The sequence below is a fragment of the Rutidosis leptorrhynchoides genome, chromosome 2 (assembly GCF_046630445.1).
Source record: "Rutidosis leptorrhynchoides isolate AG116_Rl617_1_P2 chromosome 2, CSIRO_AGI_Rlap_v1, whole genome shotgun sequence".
In the NCBI taxonomy this organism is placed as follows: Eukaryota; Viridiplantae; Streptophyta; class Magnoliopsida; order Asterales; family Asteraceae; genus Rutidosis; species Rutidosis leptorrhynchoides.
In genome coordinates this window covers 460,769,768-460,794,254 of record NC_092334.1, presented here as the reverse complement: position 1 = coordinate 460,794,254, position 24,487 = coordinate 460,769,768, and the positions used below count along the sequence as shown (strand labels likewise).

Below are 24,487 nucleotides of genomic sequence, written 5' to 3'. Positions count from 1 at the left end.
GAGGATTCTGATTCGGAGTCGCTGAATGTGATAACAAGTTCTAAGCCAGACATCTATCACATAACAACTAGCACGTTAGTACCACATAATATTTACATATTAATTTTTAACCAACAAGGATAAGCAATAGTTTTTGAAATCAAACACGGTCAAAGTCCAGACTCACTAATGCATCCTAACAAACTCGATAAGACGCACTAATGCAAATTTTCTGGTTCTCTAAGACCAACGCTCTGATACAACCTGAAGCAACAGTGGGGACACAACCCACTCAGTGCCTTCCCAGCTAACCGCCTGGTGACTACTGAGAGTACCTCAGACACTTATTTTACGGCCCGCCTCTCGGCAACGTACAGCCAACCCTAATAGGGACCGCGAGGAGTAAGAGCCAATGCTTCGTCACAGGTAACACTGTGAGAACCCCCTCTACGATTAACCCGCTCATAAACAGCATTAAACCTAGCTCTGATACCACCTGAAGCGTCCCGTTCATATCGAATATAAACGTCACGTACTCATTGGTGTCATTGCGAGGTATTGACCTCTATATGTGACATTTTTCAAAATTTGCATACGTTTTTATAATAAAAACCATAACCTTTATTATAATCGAAGGTTCAAACAGCATAATAATGATTATCGTTTAGTGATAATCTTAGTTTTACAAACTTTACATTTGATAATAACAATACGATTTCCAACATACTTCACATTACAAATCTTCCGATATGCAGTTTTATTTTTGACACAAATATGCATACTCCAAATCTTGCTTAAATTCGGCATAATGCAGCGGAAGCTTTTAATTATCATCTGAGAATAAACATGCTAAAAACGTCAACATAAAGTTGGTGAGATATAGGTTTAATGCTAGCAGCGTTATAAATATAGACCACAAGATTTCATATACACAAACGTTTTAATAAAAATATTCTAAGTGGTTGAGCACTTGATAACCATACTTAACATTTAATCAACGTCACATATTCTCTTTATTATGAAATTTCACTACACCGTACCAAGTGTAGTCACTGAAACGAAGTACTATGCAACCGTTGAATACTGGTCGTCCAGTCCGGTTGGGGTTGTCAGGCCCGATAGATCTATCAACAGGATTCGCGTTTACAATACCGCATGTAAATAGTAGTTACCAAGTTACAGGGAAGTATGCCAGTGGTACAACTCAACGTAGAATATATATTTTTAATCACTTGTGTCCATAATGTAAATCATAAAATGCATGTATTCTCATCCCGAAATATTTAGAGTTTAAAAGTGGGACTATATACTCACTTTTGCTTTGAAGATATTTAACACGACTTGGTCTCCGATAGATATCAAGAACCTATCCATATATATATAATATATTAACATATTTTCTTTTCAAATAATCGTTACATATATACTTATAATACTTTTAATATCTATTAGTCCGTAGTTAGCAGTCCGATGTTAGTGGTCCATAATTAGTTGCTCAATAAAATAAATAAAGACCCCATCGTATTCGTATTGATCAGAATTAATCTCGACCCATGGTACCATGTTTTCAAATGACGTGTTGCGTACATAGAGTACCGTGTTGTCAAATGACGTGCTGCGTTCAATCATGAGGTCTTATGATTAATCTTCTCGTGTTGTTTACAGGTGGTCCTAAAATATATAAAATCAAATCATAAGTAAATATATATAAAATATCATATTAATTAGCAAAGATATGATTAGTTTAGTTTTACTCCAATTAATTTCGTAGCTAAACTAGCTTCGGATACCCAATTTTTTTTTAGCCGTAGTTTCTTCAATATAACTCCGTTTTTGTTGGTTCAACTTGTAACTTCCTTGGATCGAGTCATTATTTATGAATATGAACTGTAAATACCTTAGTTTGCATTCAAAATCACATGTTATAGGTCAAACTTTGGTGAATCTTATGAAAGTGATCATTTCCGTTGTAAAAACAACATCTAGATGATCATTTTTACAAAAATACTTACACTTCGAGTTACACCATGAGATTTTTATATATTAACATATTCATAAGAAATATCATTTTTCCAGAATATAAACTTCCAATTCAAAGTTTAAGATGGTTTTTAATTATCCAACCCAAAACAGCCCCCGGTTGCACTCCAACGATGTAGATTCAGTTTTAAGGTGTTCTTTGTAAAATCAAGTTGTATCTTGTTAAGTTAGCATATCATTATGATATATTACAGGTCTTGAAGTATTTTAAAAGTCAATTTAGAAGGATCTATTTAGTTTGCGAACAAGTTTGAAATCATTCAAACTATGTTCTTGTTGTTATATATATTCGTAGTAAGATAGTCATATATGAATTGAACAAGATGATGAACCAAGGTTATACCTCAAGTATGATGAAGAAAGTTACTGAATAAACAAGATATGAACTTGTTCTTGATGACTTGGAAGATTAAGAAGTGAAATCATGAAAAAAAACAAAGGTTGTAAGTAAGTTTATATCTTTATTTAAGATAAATAACTTACATGAATTGAATCAAAGTTTAAACATAGTTTTACCTTGATTATGAAGTAAAAGATGGTGAAAATGCTTGGAGATGATCAAGTATGATGTTAGGAGTATTTTGAGAGAGAATTTAGAGTGTAAGTATGAGAAAATGGAATGGAAAAATGGGGTGAAATCATAAAAACGAATTTACTTGTTATATAGAAAAAAAATCCTTAAGTTTATTTTTTAGCTCATTAGTCATACAAGTTGATAAATAATGGTTCCACATATTTTTGACTCTAAGATGGCTGCTCAGAATGAATGATTAAAGGTGTATATACCAATAGTAAATACATCTAGAAGCTGCGTGCAATACGGTTACATATACCCTAGGTATACGTGTAAAAATCTTGAGGAAACGGAACGAGAATTCAAATATAACTATCTTTTGTGAATATACTTATATTGTTTTATGTATTTAAGCCCTTTAAAAGTAATTAAATACGTATTTATACGATACTTGTATAAGCATTATAGGTTATAGGTATATATATCAAAGAACGTTACGTATAGTTACCGTTTTGAAAACTTTAGTTAGTAGTCTCAAAGTATACTTATAACTCATTGTTATTAGTACACAATGATATGTTAAACCATCCTTAGGTCATGTTAAATATGTATAAATATGTATATGTACACAATCGTATAATTATCGTATGTTATATAGTTCGTGATATCATCGGTCAAATTGGACGGTCAAACGTTGTGTAAAACTCTTTTCAAAAACACAAGAATCAACAATTTGGATTGCTTATCATGTTGGTAATTTTTAATTTATATAAATATTAATCTCATATGTATAAAACGATCGGAAAAATCCGGGTCGTTATACTTGGTCTTTTATTAATTAAAATCTCTAAAAATCACGGTTATCTTGTAGTGGAAGAGATAATCGACATATAAGATTACACATGGATAGCTCAGACACACTGATAATTTTACACACTCTGTTAATTTAAATCCCACACCACTATCTAAAATATTAGTGGAGTTATCTACTTATAGAGAGCCATTTAACCATGTAAAGGTTTTATTGTCCTCTGGTTAGATATATGTTTATACTTCAGCCAATAAACGTGTAAGGAATCACGTGGTTCCCTTTTGTTCTGAATCTAATTCAGGATTACCCCAAAATGGATAGACACACTATTTGAATAAACAAATAGAATGTTGTGTTCTCAAGGCGTTGACAAATTTTATACACGAAATGCGCGTGTGATACACCTTTGTGTTCCATTGTTGTCTTGTAAGGTCACTTTTCAACCCCCGATTAGTTCCTTTTTCTCTTCAAATTAGTGTTCGATGTTAGTTGAATAGGCATGCTTTATGTAGAAAACATAGGAAACAATTATGTCATTGATAAATATAATTCGTCTAAGTGTTTTGTTCGAGCTAGTTCTTCTATGTTCATCTGATGGTCATCATACATCCTTATGCTGGTTACGATGAATCAATTATCTTCAACTATCTTGTGCTAATAGTTGAGACACCACATTCTAAACAGTAAGACACATTGATATTGCTCTAATTATACACGTTTTATCTTGCAATATCTCCCTCATTTCATTCGGTTTTGAGGATCATTGGGCCCGAAAGTTGTTTATTTGCGCTAAAGTGTCAGTTCAAGGCTAAAAGCTTGATTTGGTGAAAAATTGGCCAAGTATTAATCAAAAGAGGCAAAGAAAATTACAAGTGCAGAAATCAGCTCCAAAAGCGCCGCTCCTAATGGACAAAAGCACTGCACCTCACAGAAAAGCGACGTTCTTGTATACGTTTTGGCACCATTTTCCACCAGTAGCCAAAAGCGTCATTCCTTATAGCCAAAAGTGCCGCTCTTAGTACAAAAGCACCGCACTTAATCACAAAAACGGCGCTCCTGAAGAAAGCCAAAAGCGCCGCTCCTCGTCCAAAGGAGGCGCTCCTGTCGCTGTTCAGGCCAAAATTTTAAACACTATAAAAGGAAAGAGATTAGGTCATTTCAGAGAGAGCTGCAATTCTAAGTCCGATTTTCACTTCCAAAACCCTAATTTCATCATCTATTGGAGTTTGAAGGTAATTTGAAGGAAGGAAGCTCAAGATCCATCATAGTTAAGCTTTAGATCTTCTTCTCTTTGTATTTGGGTTGTAATCTCCACCTTTATTTATCTAGTTTTGAATTAAATACTTGTAATAACTCAATTTGATGTCTATTTGTGTTTCAATGCTTATGATTAGTGCAATCTTAGCCATGCTTGGCTAAATTGATTGTGTTTGCTTATCTATGAGTCTCTAATGCAAGGATTTGCCCTAAATTAATTGGATGAAGTTGTTTGAATGAAATACATGAACAAGTGTTATTGTGTTAGCTATAGATCCATTGTTATGCAATTGTTTTAGGCTTTACCTTGATTACATAGATTGAGTAGCTCTCTTAGTAATTTGAGAAGTGAATCAATTTATGCTTCAACACTTATAGTGATCTAGACAACTAGATTAAGGATTTTAAGTGATTGTGTTCTTGATTTAAGTTGGTTTTCAATTGGCCTTTAGTCAACATAGTGGTGTTCGATAATCTTAAGTGATTTTGATAGTTGGAGGGTTCTAAGTGATTTCAACCCAAGCATAATCTCAATGACCAATCATGCTTAACTTGATCTTAGAATGCAATGCTTATGTGAGTTTGCAAAGTATAATTTGATTAAGGTTTGGTAGTAATGCTAAACATTTAATAGTTAATGCGATAGTAACGTGGGTAAAATGGAGCAATTCAAGTATAGAGAGGATTAGGTAAGTGAACACTACTTAGTTAATTAAATTAGTTCTTAATATTTAGTTACTCGTTACTTGTTACTTGTCTTAATTGTTAAGTTTAAATTTGTTTACTTGCGCACGTCTTAATTGTTAATTAAAATCAATCAAAACCTCCCAATCAAACAAACCCTAGGACAATTAATAGTTTCAATTATTCTACTTACACCGCTCTCTTGGGACGAACTTGAAATGAATACTTACATTAAAGTGCTATAAAAACCGGGTTCTAGGTGCTCGTTAGTTGTGTGTGCTTATTTGTAGTGTTTGAATCTTGTATAAATTTTGAGGGTAAATGATGTATTGTTCCACACGCATCAACACTTTCTTGGCGCCGCTGCTGGGGAGCGGTTAGCTAGTGGGATATTTGGTTTAAGCTTTTACTCGTTCGATCCTTTTGTAAGGGTTTACCCTAACAAAAGTTGCTTTTCTTGTTTTTATATTTTATTTTGTGTTTGGAAAACCGTTTGTGTTTGTGTTGTGATTGAAGGACATGTACTTTGGTGTATGAAAACAAGATCCCAAAAGGATCAAGAGTTTACACATCCATTTTCTGATCCGGAGAAACACATGCGGGGTTTACAAGCGTAGAGAAGAAAGGATATTAAGGAAATATTTTAAGATTTTGCCATTTTGTTTAGTAGATATGGACGGAGTTGAAGAGGGTGATCCAATCAACTAAATACCGGTTGATCAAGAGCAATAAAATGATCCAAATGACACTCCAATGTGGAACGCTAGGTTGGTTGCACCTACCTTGGTGGCTCCCGCCATTACAAAACCACCAATTGGGGTTGATAATTGGTAGATCGAGGGCAACTTCTTCACAATGATCAAGGATATGTTATTTCAAGGGTTGATAGAGGAAAATCCGTTTGAACACATTCAACAATTTAATGATATTTGTGACATCTACAAGAACAAGGATGTTACCGATGACGCTTTCAAGTTAAGGGCATTCCCCTTTACTCTTCAAGGTGATGCAAAGGTGAGGTTAAGGAACCTACCTTTCGATTCTATTAGGAGTTTTCAAGATTTAACCGAAGCTTTTATTAATCACTTTTTCCCACCATCAAAGGCGGAGCGCCTTAGAATGGAGATTAATGGATTCACTCAACGGAATGATGAGTCTTTGTATGATGCATGGATAAGATTCCAGAAAATGCTAAGAGCTTGTCCACCGCATGGTTTGACTAAGAAAGAATACATCAACACATTCTACCGGGGTACTAATGCTTTGACAAGACAAACTCTCGATGCATCTTCGGGAGGAGTTTTTATGTATAAGTCACCTAATGCGGCCGAAACCATGTTAGAGGATATGTCGGTCAACACTTACGAATGGAACCCTTCACCACGAGACTTACTAAGGAAAAGTGTAGCCCAAGTGGAGAGTGACAATGGTCAAGTCACTCTTGCAAGCCTAAATAATCAATTTCAAATGTATGGGAAAGAGTTGAAAATGCTACAACAATCGATAGTTGCAATGCAAGTAGGTTGTCAAAGGTGCGAAGGGCCACATCTCACCAAGAATTGTCCCCAAGTTAGTCAATGCAACCATGTTGATTTGGATGACATTCCCATGAATTTGGATGCTCATGTTAACTACGTGAGTAATCAAAACTATCAACGGGGTGGAACATCAAACCAAGGCTACTACAATCCTAATCAAAAGCAAGTCTCGTTCAACAATCAAACTAATACACCACCCGAATTTACAAACCAAAACCAAAACCGAAACCAAAGTTACAACAACAACTATAACCAAAACCGAAGCAACAATTTCCAATACCAAAACCAACAACCTTACAACAATCAACCTTATAACAACGAACCCAATCCGAATTATCAAAACAACCAAGGTTATAGTCAACCACAAAATAACCAAGGTTACAATCAACAACCTCAACAAAACACTCAACAATCCCAACCTTCAAAGAAAGAAATCATGAAGAATTATATCAAGAAGGTGGAAACTACCGAAGAATTTTTGCTAAAGGAGAACGAGTTCTTAAAGCAACAATTGAAGCACCAACACGCTTCATTTCAAAACCTAGAAAGTACCGTTGGAAGACTTTCAAACCAAGTTGTCGAAAGACCTCAAGGCACCTTGCCATCCAACACTCAAGTCAGCCCCTACCACAATTACAACAAGAACCAAAACCAACAAAACCAAAACAACAACAACAACAACAACAACAACAACAACAACAACAACAACACAAGAACTATCCCTATTGAAAACGTCAACCAAATTGAGTTTGTCAATTCCATTTCAACAAGAAGTGGTTCAACTTATGAGGAACCACAAATCCCAACAACCCCAACCCAAACACCAAACCCTATTACACCTACTTCACAAACCTTTGGGAATGAATCAAGTGTTAATGGGGATTCGTGAGAGGTAAGAGTTGAAAAGGATGAACCACGAAGGGTTAAGGGTAAAAAGAATGAAGGAACGCCTTTAAGGAAGTACATGGAACCGATTCCATATCTGCAAGCTTTGAGGAAGGAAAAATTTGAAACTCAATGAAGGGACTTCATGGAAATAATGAAACAAGTTCATGTCAACATGCCCCTCATCCAAGTGCTTAGGGGCATGCCTAACTATGGGAAGTTCATTAAAAATCTTTTAACTTCAAAAGGCAAATATGAGGAGGTGTCGGCCACATTTCTTGTAGAGGAATGTTCAGCCATTTTGAAAAAGCAAAAGATGCCTCCCAATTTGGGTGATCCCGGTCGGTTTGTAATCCCATGTAACATGGGTGGGCCGGAAGTGTATTATGCACTTATTGACTTGGGGGCTAGTGTAAATCTTATGCCCTATTCAATTTATAAAAAGTTAAATCTTGAAGAACTAAAACCGACCCGGATGGTATTAAAAATGGGAAACCAAACGTTTGATACACCAATCGGCATAGCCGAAGACCTTATGGTCAAAGTTGGCAATTTAACTTTTCCGACCGATTTCGTGATCCTCGAAATGAACAAGGATGACAAAGTCCCAATAATTTTGGGACGACCTTTTCTAAACACCGCCGATACAATTGTTTATGTGTAACAAAATAAATTAAGTATCGGGGTGAAGGACAAAAGACTTGATTTATATGTGCGTGAAGTTGATAAGAAACCAAATTTGTCAAATGTTAAGTCTTTGTGTCAAATCGAGGTCATAGATTTGTGTGAAGAAAATGATTTAAAAGCTTTATTGGCGGTTGACACTTCGGATGTCGACCAATTTGATAAAACTGAGGATTTTGATGTTGAGAAATAGTTTGAAATGTTTATGAAATCTTGTGATAAAAATGATTTTAAAAAAGTTTGTGAATGTATTGTTGATAAGAAAGCATGTGGGAATGTTTTAATTAAACCCAACATGGTTAAGGAAGTAAATTTGGACCTAAATGTAGGGGGGATTGTGTTGATAAAAAGGTCTTGTTGAACTCAATTGTGGAGAATGTTTTTGAGAAGGTGGTTAAACCCACCCAAGCTCTTAAAAAGGATGAAAAATGTGTTTTTGAAAAAGTTAAAAAGAAGTCATTGCAAAAACCGGTTTTAAAGGAAAAAGTCAATGTGGATAATCACTATGTGAAACACCAAAGGTTCAAACCAAACGACAAGGTCTTATTATTTAATCTTGATTTCAAAAAGTCACCCGGTTGGTCTAAATCAAGATGACATGGGCCGTTTGTTGTTAAAAGCATACTTGAAAAAGGATTTGTTGAGTTGATTGGAAAGGCAACCCATTTAAAGTTCACGGGAATCATTTAAAACTCTTCAATGATGAAGTCAAGCCAATCGGGCTTGAGGACATCGACTTTAAACCACCATGAATACCCTTGCGCTAAAACGGGTCAAGTGATAGACCCGTGACCAATACAATCACATTTGTGTATATTTGTGCATTTAGGATTGCATTTCATATAGAATTGTATGATATTCCTTTTGTAGGTTGCATTTCCATGTAGTTGCATTTCATGCATATGGGTAAACTGGAAAATACCAAAAATAGTTTGTGAACGGGTCAAAATGGACTTAAAATTGAAAAACTGCATTCAGGTAGAAAGCGGCGCTTTTGATCTAGAAGCGGCGCTTTTTCTCTTAAAGAGTGGCGCTCCTCTTTCAAAAAGCGACGCTTTTACCTGTGATTTGGGACCAAAATGGAGAGTAGAAAAGAGCGACGCTTTGCTCTCAAAAAGCGGCACTTTTGTTTTCTAGGAACGACGCTTTTGAATTAAAAGCAGCGCTCCTGGACCTGTGTACTTAAACTTCCTGCACGACCAAACACCTCACTTTTTCACCCACAACTCATCTTTTCTTTCTAATAGCGGCGTTTCTAAACCCTAATCGACCGTAATCACTATCAAACTTCAAATTTCTTCAATTTTCTTGCATATCTTCAATCATTAATATGGGAAAAGTAAGAATCCATCACTTAAATTCAATCTTTAACATGATTCTTGTGATTTTTGCTAATTTTCTCTTTATGCTTAATTTGTTGATTGTGCTTGATTAATGATGTTAATGGTTGAATTATTGATGAATCTAGGTTACATTGATGCTTATTAACATGATTTGCATGATTATTTACATCGATTTTGACTTTGAAATTCTAAGGTTCATTCCAATTTGGGGGTTTTTGATTCTGAGCCAAATTGGAGTGATAATTGATGTTATTGATGCTTAATTGATAGGTTGCCATGATTATCTTGCTTTGAATCCATCTTTCATGCTTGTATGAATTGAAATTGAAAACTGGGTTCATAAGTTTAAGGTTTGACTCGGTTTGACCAATCTAAGCATGTGATTAGTGATGTTGTACTTGTTTGTAGCCTATGGATGTTATAACATGAAGAATTGTGATAATTTGATGAATGCTCTTTCTCTTAGCCAAATTTTGAACGATTTAAACTTTGACTAGCGTTGACTTTTTGCAATTAAGTAGTATTGTCCATAGTTGCATGTTGTGAAGCTTTTGCTCTGAAATTAAATGTAGGGGGAAGGGTGCCCCATCAATGTTTGAATGCGAGATATTTGATTTGTGCTAAAATTGCGAAACCATCCTTGCATTTGTTGTTTGTTGAATCAATTTCAGGGTCACGAAAAAGGGAAGAGACTTGCAAAGTCCACCGACATTCATGATTGGTTGCAAGTGATTTTGCGTGATGAAACTTTGAGATATTGGATGGTGAATAGGATAAATATGTTGGTGTGCCCAGCCAAGTACATTTATTGAACTTAATTGGAATTAGCGGAGTTAGGACATGAGATTCGAGATGCGTTTAAGGTTGAGTACTTCCACAAAGTCATGTATCTGTGGGAGCCATTACTTTACATCCAAGAGGAGGTTTATCCTCTGTTGACCCGTGAATTCCTAACAACCTTGAGGGTCCATTTCAAGGTCCGTTTTTCATGGTTAGACACTTACCTCACATTTTGGTTAGGGGAGCAGAAAGGCGGCTTAGCATGAGCCAATTTATGGAGTGTCTAGGTCTCTACCATGACTCATCACCTAATGTTACCTTCATGTACTTGGCCAAGTGCGAAACGTTCAATCCAAGCGAGTTTGATCCAAGGAGGGTGTGGCACAAAATCAGTAACGTCGAATTTACACCCACCAATCAAGTTTCTAGTGCACTCGCAACCCCCACACTTAGGTGCATCCAAAGGTTCTTTGCTAAATAGGTTTTTCACTGCACGGAAGATGTTGATAAGATGACATTGCTTGACATTTGGTTGGTTCATCGTGTTCACAAGCACAAGCATGTTCACATCCCCAACCTCATCTCAAGTTATCCATTTGATGTAAGTGGCGATATATCTATGCTCCCTAGTGTTGGTCGTCACTACGTGACAAAAATTGCAAAGTTCTTAAGGGTGAATTTCGATGAGTCGAAGAAACTTCGGATGCCTCGTTTTGGTTATGATGACTATCAAGGAAGGAACCTCTAACTGGCATATCCGACACACAATGGGTAATTGGTAAACAATCTTCATTATAATTTGTGAAACAATTTATCTTTGTGATTTGGCATGTAACTTTAATTGATTTAATCATTGTGTGTGAAAACTTGGGATTATTGATTTGGTGTGAGGTAGTACTCTTGTATTGCTATTCTCACACATTATCAAACTCATGTTTGTAATAATTCGACAATTGTGCGTGCATGGATAATATTATGGATGTTTGTGTTTTCTCTTGCTTGTTGTGGTTCTTAGTGGCAGGATTCACTTTTTGATGATTGATCCAAGCCTGGTATTAAGTTCAGGAATCAAGCTCATCGACTTGCATTCTTTGGTGATTAAATTTTCTCGAATGGTGACAACAAAGATCATTTGATCTAATCCGGTTTTTACTTTCTTTTCTCTCATCTTTTCTAATTTCAAAATGCCCATCATTTTTACTTATTCTATCGTTTTAATGCAATGAGGGCATTGCATCGAACTAAATGTAGGGGGAGAGTTAAAATATCGGGTCATTTTGAACTTTTTCGGTTAAACTTGTCACATATACTTTACAAAGATTAAAACTTGCAATGTTGATCAATTTTTGGAACAAGTTTTAGCCATTACATTAATACAAATCATAATCACTAAAATGGTTAAAACTTGTAAAGTTTTGGAAAAGTAAAGTCTTTTCCTTGCTTTTGCATAGAAGTAAAGTCTTCCATGTGCTATTCCAAAACCAAGTGTTTAAAGCGTTATGCTTTAACACTTCCAGATGAGTCGGGTCCATCCATGATAGGGAGTCAAGTCTCTCGAATGTCGTTTCACTTAGTGTGGGAGACTTCCTAATCCACACCATTTTATATTGACATTGGTTGTCTCATCATTTCACAATGTTTCAACCGATGTATCATATCGTGGGAAGAGGAGTCACTAAGCTTTACCGTGTGCTATTTTCATGATGAAGAGCAATGGCTTCATGCTAGTGTTGCTAGACAACACACGCCATAGCCAAAAGCTATGGCACCCTTTTGTTCGATCAATTATGGAAAGATAGTTTCTACTCCCTATCTTTTCTCAATATAAGCATAAAAGCTTGTTATGTGGGAAGTAGCCGAGTGAATAAAAGCTTTGAGCTTTAACACTCCCGGGAGAATCGAGTCTTCCCAATGTCTCATTTTGGAAGTCAAGTCTTCCAAACTTGAAAGTAAATTCTTCCAAGTTATGTTGAGTTCCAAGCTTAGGAGTAAAGTCTTCCAAGTTAAGTTTTATACCAAAAAGGCCTAAGCTTGGAAGTAAAGTCTTCCAAGTATCGCGCAATGGACCCACCGCCAATTCATACACCCAAGGTATTTGCTTTCTCATCACTTCCGATCCAGAGAGTAGTTTACTTCGGTGATATACGGGGGAAGTAACTACCTCTATGGTCGTCCCATAGCCGAGATGGCTTGTATGCACATCACCTTATGAGCCCAAGATAGTTAGTGTCTCATCACTTTTGACACCGGAAAGTATTTCACTTCGATGATATACCGGGTCATTAGCTATCCATGCGGTTATCCCAAAACCGGGATGGCTTTGGAATGCACATAGCTTAAAACCAAATTTTCAGAAAACTTGTCTCGTTCCATAACTTGGCTCGTTTTTCCTTTTAAAATACGAAAATGGTTTTCTTAAAGCCTTATCTTCCTTAAGGCTTAAACATTTTCCTTGGGTAACTCATGCAAATTGGTGCTCCATTTAACCAAAGTGAAGCTTTTGGTAGTTTTTGGTCGATTGAGGTTCGAAGATTGAGATGGTGGAGATGAAAACTCGTCGATCCTATGGTTTGAAGAAGCTCCTAAGAAGGTTTGCACTACAAAGCTCAATTCTTGGTATGTTTACTCTCAAAGTGCACAACTTGTAGATAATTGAACCTTCCTAGGGAGCATATATATGTGTTTGTTTGTTTGATTGCTTGAAGATTGAGAGGATGTGGAGATTGTTAGTTTAGGCTTGAATTGTGGTTGATTTTGATGGTATTTGAAGATTGTTTGAAGTGTTGCATTGAGTTTTTGTTAGTAGTAGAAGAAGAAGAGATGATGTATGCTTGGTCCTTAGCAAATGCAAGTTTTTGGAGTTCATTCTAGCCATCAAAGTGCTCATCCATGGAGGTACCATTTATTGCCCAAATATTGCACTTTGGCTTTGATCACTGATTGCTATTTATCTCCAAGTCTTGTTTTGTTGATTTACTTGTTTAAGAACAAGTAAGGTTCAAATGTAGGGGGTTTGGTATTGCTCTAGTTATACATGTTTTATCTCGCAATATCTCCCTCATTTCATTCGGTTTTGAGGATCATTGGGCCCGAAAGTTGTTTATTTGCGCTAAAGTGTCGGTTCAAGGCTAAAAGCTTGATTTTGTGCAAAATTGACCAAGTCTTAATCAAAAGAGGCAAAGAAAATGACAAGTACAGAAATCAGCTCCAAAAGCGCCGCTCCTAATAGAAGAGCGCCGCTCCTAATGGACAAAAGCGTCGCACCTCACAGAAAAGCGACGTTCTTGTATACGTTTTGGCACCATTTTCCACCAGTAGCCAAAAGCGCCATTCCTTATAGCCAAAAGCGTCGCTCTTAGTACAAAATCACCGCACTTAATCACAAAAACGGCGCTCCTAAAGAAAGCCAAAAGCGCCGCTCCTCGTCTAAAAGCGGCGCTCCTGTCGCTATTCAAGCCAAAATTTTCATCACTATAAAAGGAAAGAGATTAGGTCAATTCAGAGAGAACTGCAATTCCAAGTCCGATTTTCACTTCTAAAACCCTAATTTCATCATCTATTGGAGTTTGAAGGTGAATTGAAGGAAGGAAGCTCAAGATCCATCATAGTTTAGATCTAGATCTTCTTCTCTTTGTATTTGAGTTGTAATCTCTATCTTTATTTCTCTAGTTTTGAATTAAATACTTGTAATAACTCAATATGATGTCTATTTGTGTTTCAATACTTATGATTAGTGTAATCTTAGCCATGCTTGGCTAAATTGATTGTGTTTGCTTAACTATGAGTCTCTAATGCAAGGATTTGCCCTAAATCAATTGGATGAAGTTCTTTGAATGAAATAAATTAACAAGTTTTATTATGTTAGCTATAGATCCATTGCTATACATTTTTTTTAGGCTTTACTTTGATTACATAGATTGAGTAGCTCTCTTAGTGATTTGAGAAGTAAATCAATTTATGATTCAACACTTATAGTGATCTAGACAACTATATTAAGGATTTCAAGTGATTGTGTTCTTGATTTAAGTTAGTTTTCAATTGGCCTTTAGTCAACATAATGGTGTTCGATTATCTTAAGTGATTTTGATAGTTGGAGGGTTCTAAGTGATTTCAACCCAAGCATAATCTCAATGACCAATCATGCTTAACTTGATCTTAGAATGCAGTGCTTATGTGAGTTTGCAAAGTATAATTTGATTTAGGTTTGGTAGTATTCCTAAACATTTAATAGTTCAACAACTAATGTGATAGCAACTTGGATAAAATGGGGCAATTCAAGCATAGAGAGGATTATGTAAGTGAGCACTACTTAGTTAATTGAATTAGTTCTTAATATTTAGTTACTCTTTACTTGTTACTTGTCTTAATTGTTTAGTTTAAGTTTGTTTACTTGCGCACGTCTTAGTTGTTAATTAAAATCAATCAAAATCCCCCAATCAAACAAACCCTAGGACAATTAATAGTTTCAATTATTCTACTTACACCGCTCTCTTGGGACGAACTTGAAATGAATACTTACTTTAAAGTGCTATAATAACCGGATTTTAAGTGCTCGTTAGTTGTGTGTGCTTATTTGTAGTGTTTGAATCTTGTATAAATTTTGAGGGTAAATGATGTATCGTTCCACACGCATCAACACACATCATACATTATTGTACAAGACTTAGAACAATTTAAGTAGTCCAATGATGATTGCACATTACAATTAGTGTTAGTAATCATATTTTGTCACAATTAAATCCTTAATTACTTAGGTTACTCCACATATGGGTAATTAGCACGAGTGATCGTTGACATATCGGTGGTAGCATTAGATATGTCAAGAGCGATGGGTAAAGCGGTCAAGCTTCTTGTTAAATCTTGTAATTAAGTTCTCGCATACTTCAATGGTGGCGAATAAACCGAGATAATCACCAAGACTTGCCGTAAGAGATCGTGATCGCGTACCGTAAAAATCACCGAGACTTGTAGGGTTTCATGTAACTTTTAAGTGGCTAAAATTAGAGAAACCACACTTCCGGGAACCCCTTTTTGATACCCAAAGTCGTCGCCTATGTTTTGGGGGGGGGGGGGGGGGGGGGGGGTTCACAATTTTGAAAATTAAAGTAATATGGATTAGGGCTAATGACTTTAACACTGCATATTATTTCCCTGGCTTCTCTTCCTCCCTCTCTTTCACGACATCACCAGCCCACGATCAACATCACCTTCATCGATCATCGTATCCATAATCTACACCCTTATTTCTTGCCCGATTATCAAATTAATTACATATTTGTTATCTACGCGCGAAGAGCTACACATCTAACCGTGCAATTTATCTATTTGGGTAAAATTCAAAACCCTAGATTTTTAATACCTTTGATTTTGATTATTTTTTTATGGTATCATCATGTCTATTGCCTGGGTCTAGTTGTGTATACATGTTTTTATGTGTTAATTTGATCGTTTGGTGACTTTTGATGAACCGCAAATTTGATGCGCAAATTTGATAGTGATGATACTGATATGTATAACTTAGAATCTGTTTATAATATATATGAGTTGTATTGTTTTCCAAAAATACATAAATTTTAATGTAGATAATGTATGATTCCGACGTACGGATCAAAAGATACGATTAAATAGATTTTGGTATAAAATTAGTGCTTAATTTTGAAATTCCAGAAAATATGATTTAGAACCAGGTTCTAACATGTTTAAATATGTATACCTTTTAAAAACTATTAATTTTTCATTTAGATATTGCGTGATTTTGTAGAACGGATCATAAGTTATGACTAAAACACTGTTTCTGAAAAAATTGATTTGACATGCTAAACGTATTTGATCACTGGAACTGCTAAAAGCCATTTTAGTGAATGGTGATTTTTTTGTAGGTTCTTTACTTAATAACGTCGCACACCTGATTCGCGGATACTGTTTTGGAGTCACATATATTTTACAATAAAATGCAGAAGTTGCTGCTGCTTAACTACTTTTAAACCCGAAATATTATATGCGATTTGTGTTATAAAAATATGGATAAAGGTATAGGACTTTGAACTTTTTGTGTGAACTTTTTAGTTTCATATTAAAATATTTTCAAATTGAAGTGTATTTTGGCATATGTGCAAAACATGTATTTTTATAAATAATCGAATAAATATTTTAGCGAAACTTTACTATAATATTGTTAATAAACTAATGTGTAATGTTTTAAACTATATTGAATTCTAGTTTTTGTATTTATGTGCTACTTGTGTAGTGGTTAGTAGTGTCGAGTACTAGTTGGATGAAACCAAGTAGTGATACCACCAAACACTACCGTTTTACTAAACACTACTATGTTGCTAAATGTTACTACTTTATTGAAAATATTGACCCTTATCTTATGTTGTTGACCTGAGTTGACCTTTGAATTTGAACTTTGACTTTGAACTTTGACTTTGACATTGAACATTGAACTTTGACTTTGACCTTTGACTTTGACCTTTTGAGTTAACTTTTGTTGACATTCACGTGTCGGTCTCGAGCGATAGGAATACGATTATACTATGAACCAAATTCGTTACTAGATATTATATTGACCAACTTGCATCTTTAGGTTGAGGTCTATGGTTACTTGCATTTCGGGTTTCAGTCACATCCTTGTGATTTATTTGCTGTGCTACCAAGGTGAGCTATAGTCCCACATTTACTTTACATTTTTGAGATGAGAATACATACGTTTTTCTTTTATGCAATAGACACAAGTACTAAACTTATATTCTACACCGAGTTTGAACTGTAAATCCCTTAGCTTTGGTAACTAGTAACTACCGTTTTTTGAAGTGGTAGGTGCGAATAGGTTTATATGGATCGATATGGCTTATCCCCGTTCGGTCTAGTCGCGCTAGCATTTAGCGGGCGTATATTATTCGAGTTTATTATACATTGGTTACGTGTATTTTATTACATGGGTACTTATTATTTACGTTAAGTTTAGTTACTGGGTGCTCAATTTTGGTAGAAACTTTTGATGAACTTATTGAGGATGCTTTCTTGCATGAAAATCTTGTGGTCTATCTTTAATATTGTTTACAATAGTAAACCTATAACTCACCAACATTCGTGTTGAATTTTCAAATATGTTTATTCTCAGCCTCTCAGGTACTTAGAGTGCTTCCGATGTTAGCTGCTATTTGCTCAAGGTGCTGCATGGAGTCTTACATGCCATGTTTTCAAACTGTTTTGCATTCACGCGTTACATACTTTGTTCTGGCTTTTGAACAACATTGTCTTTCTAGTCAACTTACTACTTGTGGAAGTTTCTATTTTTAGGATCTTGCTATTTTGGAAACTTTCAATTTTGAGAAAGCTTTCTACATTTGGAAACCTGCTATTCTTAGCAACATATTACTTTTGGAAATTGACTATTCTTAGTGATTGCCCACATATGAAAAAAATTTTTAATAATGAATGCAAAAATTTATTTAAATGTTTCATGTAGAGTACATAACCTCGATGTAGGACCGTTAGTTCACGTGTCGCGTCAATAGCGATTTTGGTGGGTCGTGACAAAACATAATTGACAATTGAGGTTAATTTTGAATTGAAGACTGGTGTAGGGTTTGTTCAATCTTCAACCGGGAGATTTTTGAGATTATGGTGTGAAGCTAGAACAAATGAAATCAAAAAAAAAGATCCCGATCCCAATGAGATCTTACTGATCCAAGTGGGACAATTTTTGTGGATGTGAATAGATATCATGATCCCAATGGGATTGCAATTTGTAAGTAACTAGAGGGGGGTGAATAGTTACGTAATAGTTTCTTAAAAGTTTTTGGAAAACTTTAACAATCAAAATTTAAGTTTTAAGTGTGGAAGCGTTTGTGTTTGTTAATGCAAGTATGTAAAGAATGTAAGTGCACAAACACAAGGATTTATAGTGGTTCGGCTGGATGTTAACTAATCCACCTTAATCCACTCCCCGATTCACTAATCGGGAGTTAGCTTCACTAAGCATTTCTCCAAACCCGGTGGAGATCTGTTTACAGCAAACGATCTTCAATAAGCCACACCAACACTACTCCTAGATCACACTCATCTTCACCCTGGACAAGCGTCAATTTCCTAATAAAAATATGAGCAACTTCCTAGATCTCTTTAAGGAAGAAGGATCACAAGATAAGATGATGTTCTTATCACAAGATCAATTCTACTAACTCAATCTCTCATAGTAATTCAATAGGTTACACCAACCTTACTTAAATCAAACATGTCTTCACTTTGGACAAGTATTAATTCTCAATAGAATTAATCAACTTCCTAGATCCCTTTAAGGAAGTAGAATCACTAAGTAAGATGGTGTTTCCTATCACAAGAACTATTTAACTTCATTGACCCTCTAAAGAAGTATCTCACAAAGTAAACTTAAAAATACAAATTATAAGCATAAAGTTTACAATGTAATTCTACTTAATGTAAGTAGAATCTCACTTTCTCTCTTATAATCTCTCCATAGATATGTGCTTGAGGCTTGGAAGATCAGTTGATATGACTTTGAAAGAATGTTAGAAAGAGATAGTCTTCAAGTTTAGCAAATGCTGGTATTTATAGGAAAGGAAAAATTCTCTCAGATGGTGCACGGTTGACTTCACGGTTGACCGTGCATCATCCTTGCTCATACTGGACAGCTTTTCAATATATCCGTGGGAACTCATTTTTCTTTGAATTTTTTGCTTCTTTACCCAATATAGAGCCTTCAAAAGATGCTTAATACACCTAGAAGTCCTTGACCTTCTTCTTATACTTTGAATATATTCAGTGAAGTGGACATGAGCTTGTAAAAGAGGAAAGTCACAAAGTCCTTCTTTTGTGTCATTGATTTCCCACTATGGAAAATGCATATTTTTTATGCTTTGACAACCAACAACACTCTAAACTTTATATCCCAAGTCTTCACTCCTTTATCAACATATGGATGGAAGTATCTAACTTGATTGGTTGCTTGCATCAAGCCAAAAGTGACCATTCTAACTCTTGTGAAGAATCTTCGGGAGTTACACTAATCATAAAGAGATAAACCATTACATTCCAAACCTCATATCCCATGTCTTCACCAACTTGTCTTTTCTTTGATGGAAGTATCTAACCTCATTGGTCACTTGCAACAATCCAAATAAGACCCATTTGTTTTCGCATGGAGACTTTTGGGAGTTTACACTAAACTCTTATTAAGCATGTAAGTAATGCTTAATGGTTAATCAAGTGGAGAGCATCTCTTTAGTTGAGACTTTAATGACCATCCTAATCATTTAATTTAGATTTAAAAAAGATGACTTTGAAAAAGAACTTTTAGCAATACTTATGTATTTAACACTAATCACAAGCTAAAAGTGTCATCAAGACGTCATTAAGTGTGATTAACCAAGATTATTGTTTTTAGAGACCAAAACTCATTTGAATATGAAGGAGGCAACTATTCTAAGCATGTTGAAATAAGTTTAGTAAACAATAGATGTCCCGAAGTAGTCAAACATGTTTTGATCAAAAATTCGGACAGAGAAAACTGCGATCGACCCACGGCAGACCGTGGAGTCGACCGTGTACCTTGTTTCTTAGAACCAAAGTGCAGGGTATCCACGGTCTGACCTGCGATCGACCGTGGACCCAGCCGTGCTCTTCCAGTGTTTTTCAAATGACTCTTTTGACTTGTCTATTTTGTGTATTGGTCGTTTGCTAGAGATTGTGTAGGCTTGTGAACTTGTGTTGTACGATACGTTGTTTAAACACATAAGACTTGGTGTCATCATCAAAACAAAGTGGTTAACATTTGAATATTATTATTGGATCACTAACCAATACAGTTGATCCAAGTGGGATCGGCTTGACTTGGAGGCCAAGTTGAAAATCTTAATTTTGGATTTATTTTTGGTATTGGATTTGGTTTTTACCTTATAGCCTTAATATATAATGTAACACCAACATCATGTAATTTTTTTCACAATAATAAAGCAAAATATCTGGTTTGTCGCCGTGGATTAAACCCTCCTCCATGCCAATGGAGTTGGAATATAATCACATTAAATCCTTGCGTCGTTTATCATTTATTTATAATTTTATGTTTTTATTAATACGTTTGTTATCGTGGGATTGTGATTGTGGTAAATCACATGTCTTGTTGGGTCATCACAATTCCTAACATCTACACTGTCTAACATGTACGAGAATCCCTCGTCTATAAATAAAGTCTTCTTGATCAAGCTAGTTAACGCGAGGATGAAGGAAGAATCTTCTGCAGCAGATCATGTGAACGAGTTATACCTAATTTTGACTCGGTTAAAATCAGTTGGGGTTAAGTTTGAAGATGGTTGTAGACGTTATTCCTTTTGTCTTCGTTGCCCTAGAGTTCGCCTGACACAGCTACATTAGTTAGTGGTTCGTCTGTAACTACTAAGTTAACCATTGAAGGGATTCGAGATTTAATTCTCAGTGTGGGAACCAGGAAGAAAGATTTAGTCGTGACATCGGGTTCGCTTTTGAGTGTTGCTAGCAGAGGTAGGGGTATAAGTAGAAGCATGACAAGATCTAAGAGAGATCCATCGAAGGGTAGAAACGTTGTGTGTTTGAATTGTCATCAAGTTGGTCACTTTAGATCACAGTGCCGGGTTTGAATGCGGGTGAGGACACAACGACGGTGATTAAAGATGCTTTGATGTGCCATGAGGAGTTTCTTGACGAATTTTGGGTTTTGAATTCGGGTTCCTTATATCATTCTTCCTCTTACATGAATAAGATGGTAAATTTTAGGTGTTATTCCGGTAGGGTTCGAGTTACGGACGGGAAATCACTTGATGTTGCGGGTATTAGTGACCTAGCCATAAGACACTTGGTTTATATTTGGATCTCGAGGTTCATCCCCAAGCTCACGAGAAGATTTATCTCTGTTGGATAGTTGGATGATGATTGTTTCGAGATCAACAATGGAAGGTGTTTGTAGATCAAAAACTCATCGGCATCTTTCGTTTCCTTATATTTTACTCTTTATAAATTAAACCTTGGCCTCTTGTAATCCTAACACCTCCGAAAATTATGGATAAACTTTTTCCGTTGGTCATGGATTAAACCAATAATAATATTGAATATAATCACATTATATTGGTGTGTTCTTTACGTTTCTTACACTTTATTTAATCGTTATCTTTACGTATTCTTGCTATTTATCTGTTTGTTGCTCGATGAGTGATCTTGTTAAGATTCGCTAAACTCCTAACAGCAAGTGCCCTAATATTTATCTCAATTCATTTAGAGACAGATTTGTCATTATCACTTAATTTGATTGATATGTATAAACTAAGATAAACAACAATTATGTGTAACAGCTTGTTCAATGATTAAGAGTGAGTCTGTCCTACAGTATAATTAAAGTCAAGTAGGCATTATGTCACAATCCAACAATTTTATGGCCCAACCCACTAAGTTTATGGCCCAATATGTGAAAATCAAAGAAGGCCCAAGAACCTCATGGAAGTTCACTAGAACTTTCCCATGAGTTCTTCCATGGAATGGTATAGAATGTCCATGGAAATATCTAGATACATGAAGCTTCTAGTTCTTAGATCTTAGCCATCCATTGTATTTAATCCTAGCCATCCATTTTGTGATATGAGTAGTATAAATAGGGGTGGTCTCATTTGGCACACCACACATCAAATCTCAAACATTCTCTCTTATAAAGCATTCTCAAGCAATATAAGTATTTTCTTCAATTCCACTTGTTCTATAATATTTTCTCTTTTGGTTACTTGAATCGTTATAAGGTCCGAGTAAGGCTAACTTAGTAGAGACTAAGTGCCGCACGTGAGCTTATCGAGATAAGTCCGTGACATTTGGTATCAAGAGCAAGGTCGATTCAAGGAGATGGCAACCGAGACCGAGAAGAATGTGAGCGCAACAAGTGGTGTGATGGGTGATGAGACTCATGGCCGGGTAGAGACTCGCCAAGGAGCCAAGAAGAACCGAGGTACGTCCAAAGACTTTGTCGCAAACTTGGACAAAAGGATCATGGATGTAGAGACATCCATGGACGACGTGAAAGCAAAGGTCGAAGACGTCCACCAACGTTTGGATGGTTTGGACGGGGACTTTGACGAATTGAAAGATGATTGCAAGAGTGCAATCAACGTGCTAGACGTTGACATGCGACGTGAGATCCATGACTTAAGGGGTATGCTCATGGGTGAGATTACGAAGTTGCGAGGCGAAATGGAGGGGGAGGTCTCCACTATTCACCAACGCCTCGTGGATTTACAAACCAACATGAACTCTTGTTTGAGATTCATGGCTAGTGGGGGTGGCAACACTGGATGCAATGCTCTGAAGGTGGACGTTCCCAAGCCGTCACCGTTCGTGGGGAAGCGGGAAGCCCGGGCAGTTGATGATTTTATATGGGAGATGGAACAATACTTGGAGGGAGTCAACATAGTGGATGATGCAATGAAGATAAAGACGGCAACCCGTTACCTGAAGGATACCGCAGCGTTATGGTGGCGTCGTCGATATGGAGATATCGAGAAAGGTACGGTTACTATTGATACTTGGGATGATTTCCTTACCGAACTTAAGAATCAATTTTACCCCAAGAATGCTCAAAAGGTTGCGATGAGTCGTCTACGTAAATTACATCATTCCGGGACGATTCGGGAGTATATTAAAGAATTCACGAACCTTAGCCTGGAGGTCCCAGATATTCCCGATGATATTCTTCTCTTCTATTTTCTCGATGGTTTGCAACCTTGGGCTAAAACGGAGTTGGAGAGACGAGGAGTCCAAGACCTTGCCACCGCAATTGCTCAAGCGGAGGCACTAGTCGACCATGCTAATAGGAAAGATTCGTTCAAGTCAAAAGATAAGAAGGTGAGCCATGAGAAAGGTGGGGGAGATAAGCCCACCCAATCAAGGAATGATAATACACGTAAGCTACCAACCGGGAATACCAAGAGCATAAAAACTTCTTACAAGAATGATGGATGTTTCATATGTGATGGACCGCATAGAGCCCGAGATTGTCCGAAGAAAGCTAGCCTTCATGCTATGGAAGCTCAAAAGGCGGGTTGTCAGGATGAGGAGCGGTGCATAGGATCAATGCATATCCTCAACGCAATCAAGGCCAAGACGGAGATACCCAAGGTAGTGGCTAAAGGACTCCAATTCGTAGATATTAACATTTGTGGAGATCGGGTACGAGCTTTGGTGGATACGGGAGCAACTCATAACTTTATCTCCACCGATGAAGCCAAAAGGCTAGGACTTAAGGAAACAAAAGAGAGTGGCATGATGAAGACAGTGAACACGAGTGCCAGACCGATTAGTGGGGTGGCTAAAGACGTAAATGTGAAGATTGGAGAATGGGAAGGAATGATTGATCTCTCAGTCGTGCCTATGGACGACTTCAAGTTGGTACTTGGGATGGAGTTCCTAGATAAGGTACGCGGTTTCCCTATGCCGTTTGCTAATTCACTGTGTATCTTGGATGGTGAGAAGACTTGTATGGTGTCAACCGAACGTGGAAACAAGAGTGCATCCAAGTCACTTTCGGCCATGCAATTCAAGAAGGGGTACAACAAGAATGAGACATGCTATTTAGCGGTAGCAAAGCAAGAGACGGTTGAAGATAAGGGAAAACTAGAGGTACCCAAGGAAATTGAGAAGGTCCTTGATGAGTTCAAGGATGTCATGCCCAAGGAGTTACCAAAGAAGTTACCACCTAGAAGGGAGGTTGACCATGCGATCGAGTTGGAGCCGGGATCAAAACCACCTTCCAAAGCCCCATACCGAATGCCACCACCCGAGTTAGAGGAGTTGCGAAGACAACTCAAGGAGTTGCTGGATGCGGGATACATCCGACCGTCAAAATCCCCGTATGGTGCTCCGGTGCTATTTCAAAGAAAGAAGGATGGGTCCTTGCGGATGTGTATAGATTATCGGGCACTCAACAAGGTAACTATCA

General features: G+C 36.6%; 1 non-coding gene across 1 annotated transcript; it reads right to left on the bottom strand.

Moving 5' to 3' along the window:
* Positions 1–6,395: 6,395 nt before the first annotated feature.
* On the bottom strand, positions 6,396–6,502 carry LOC139894848 (small nucleolar RNA R71). Its single transcript, XR_011775328.1, has one exon. It is a non-coding gene; the product is annotated as a small nucleolar RNA R71 (small nucleolar RNA).
* Positions 6,503–24,487: the final 17,985 nt, after the last annotated feature.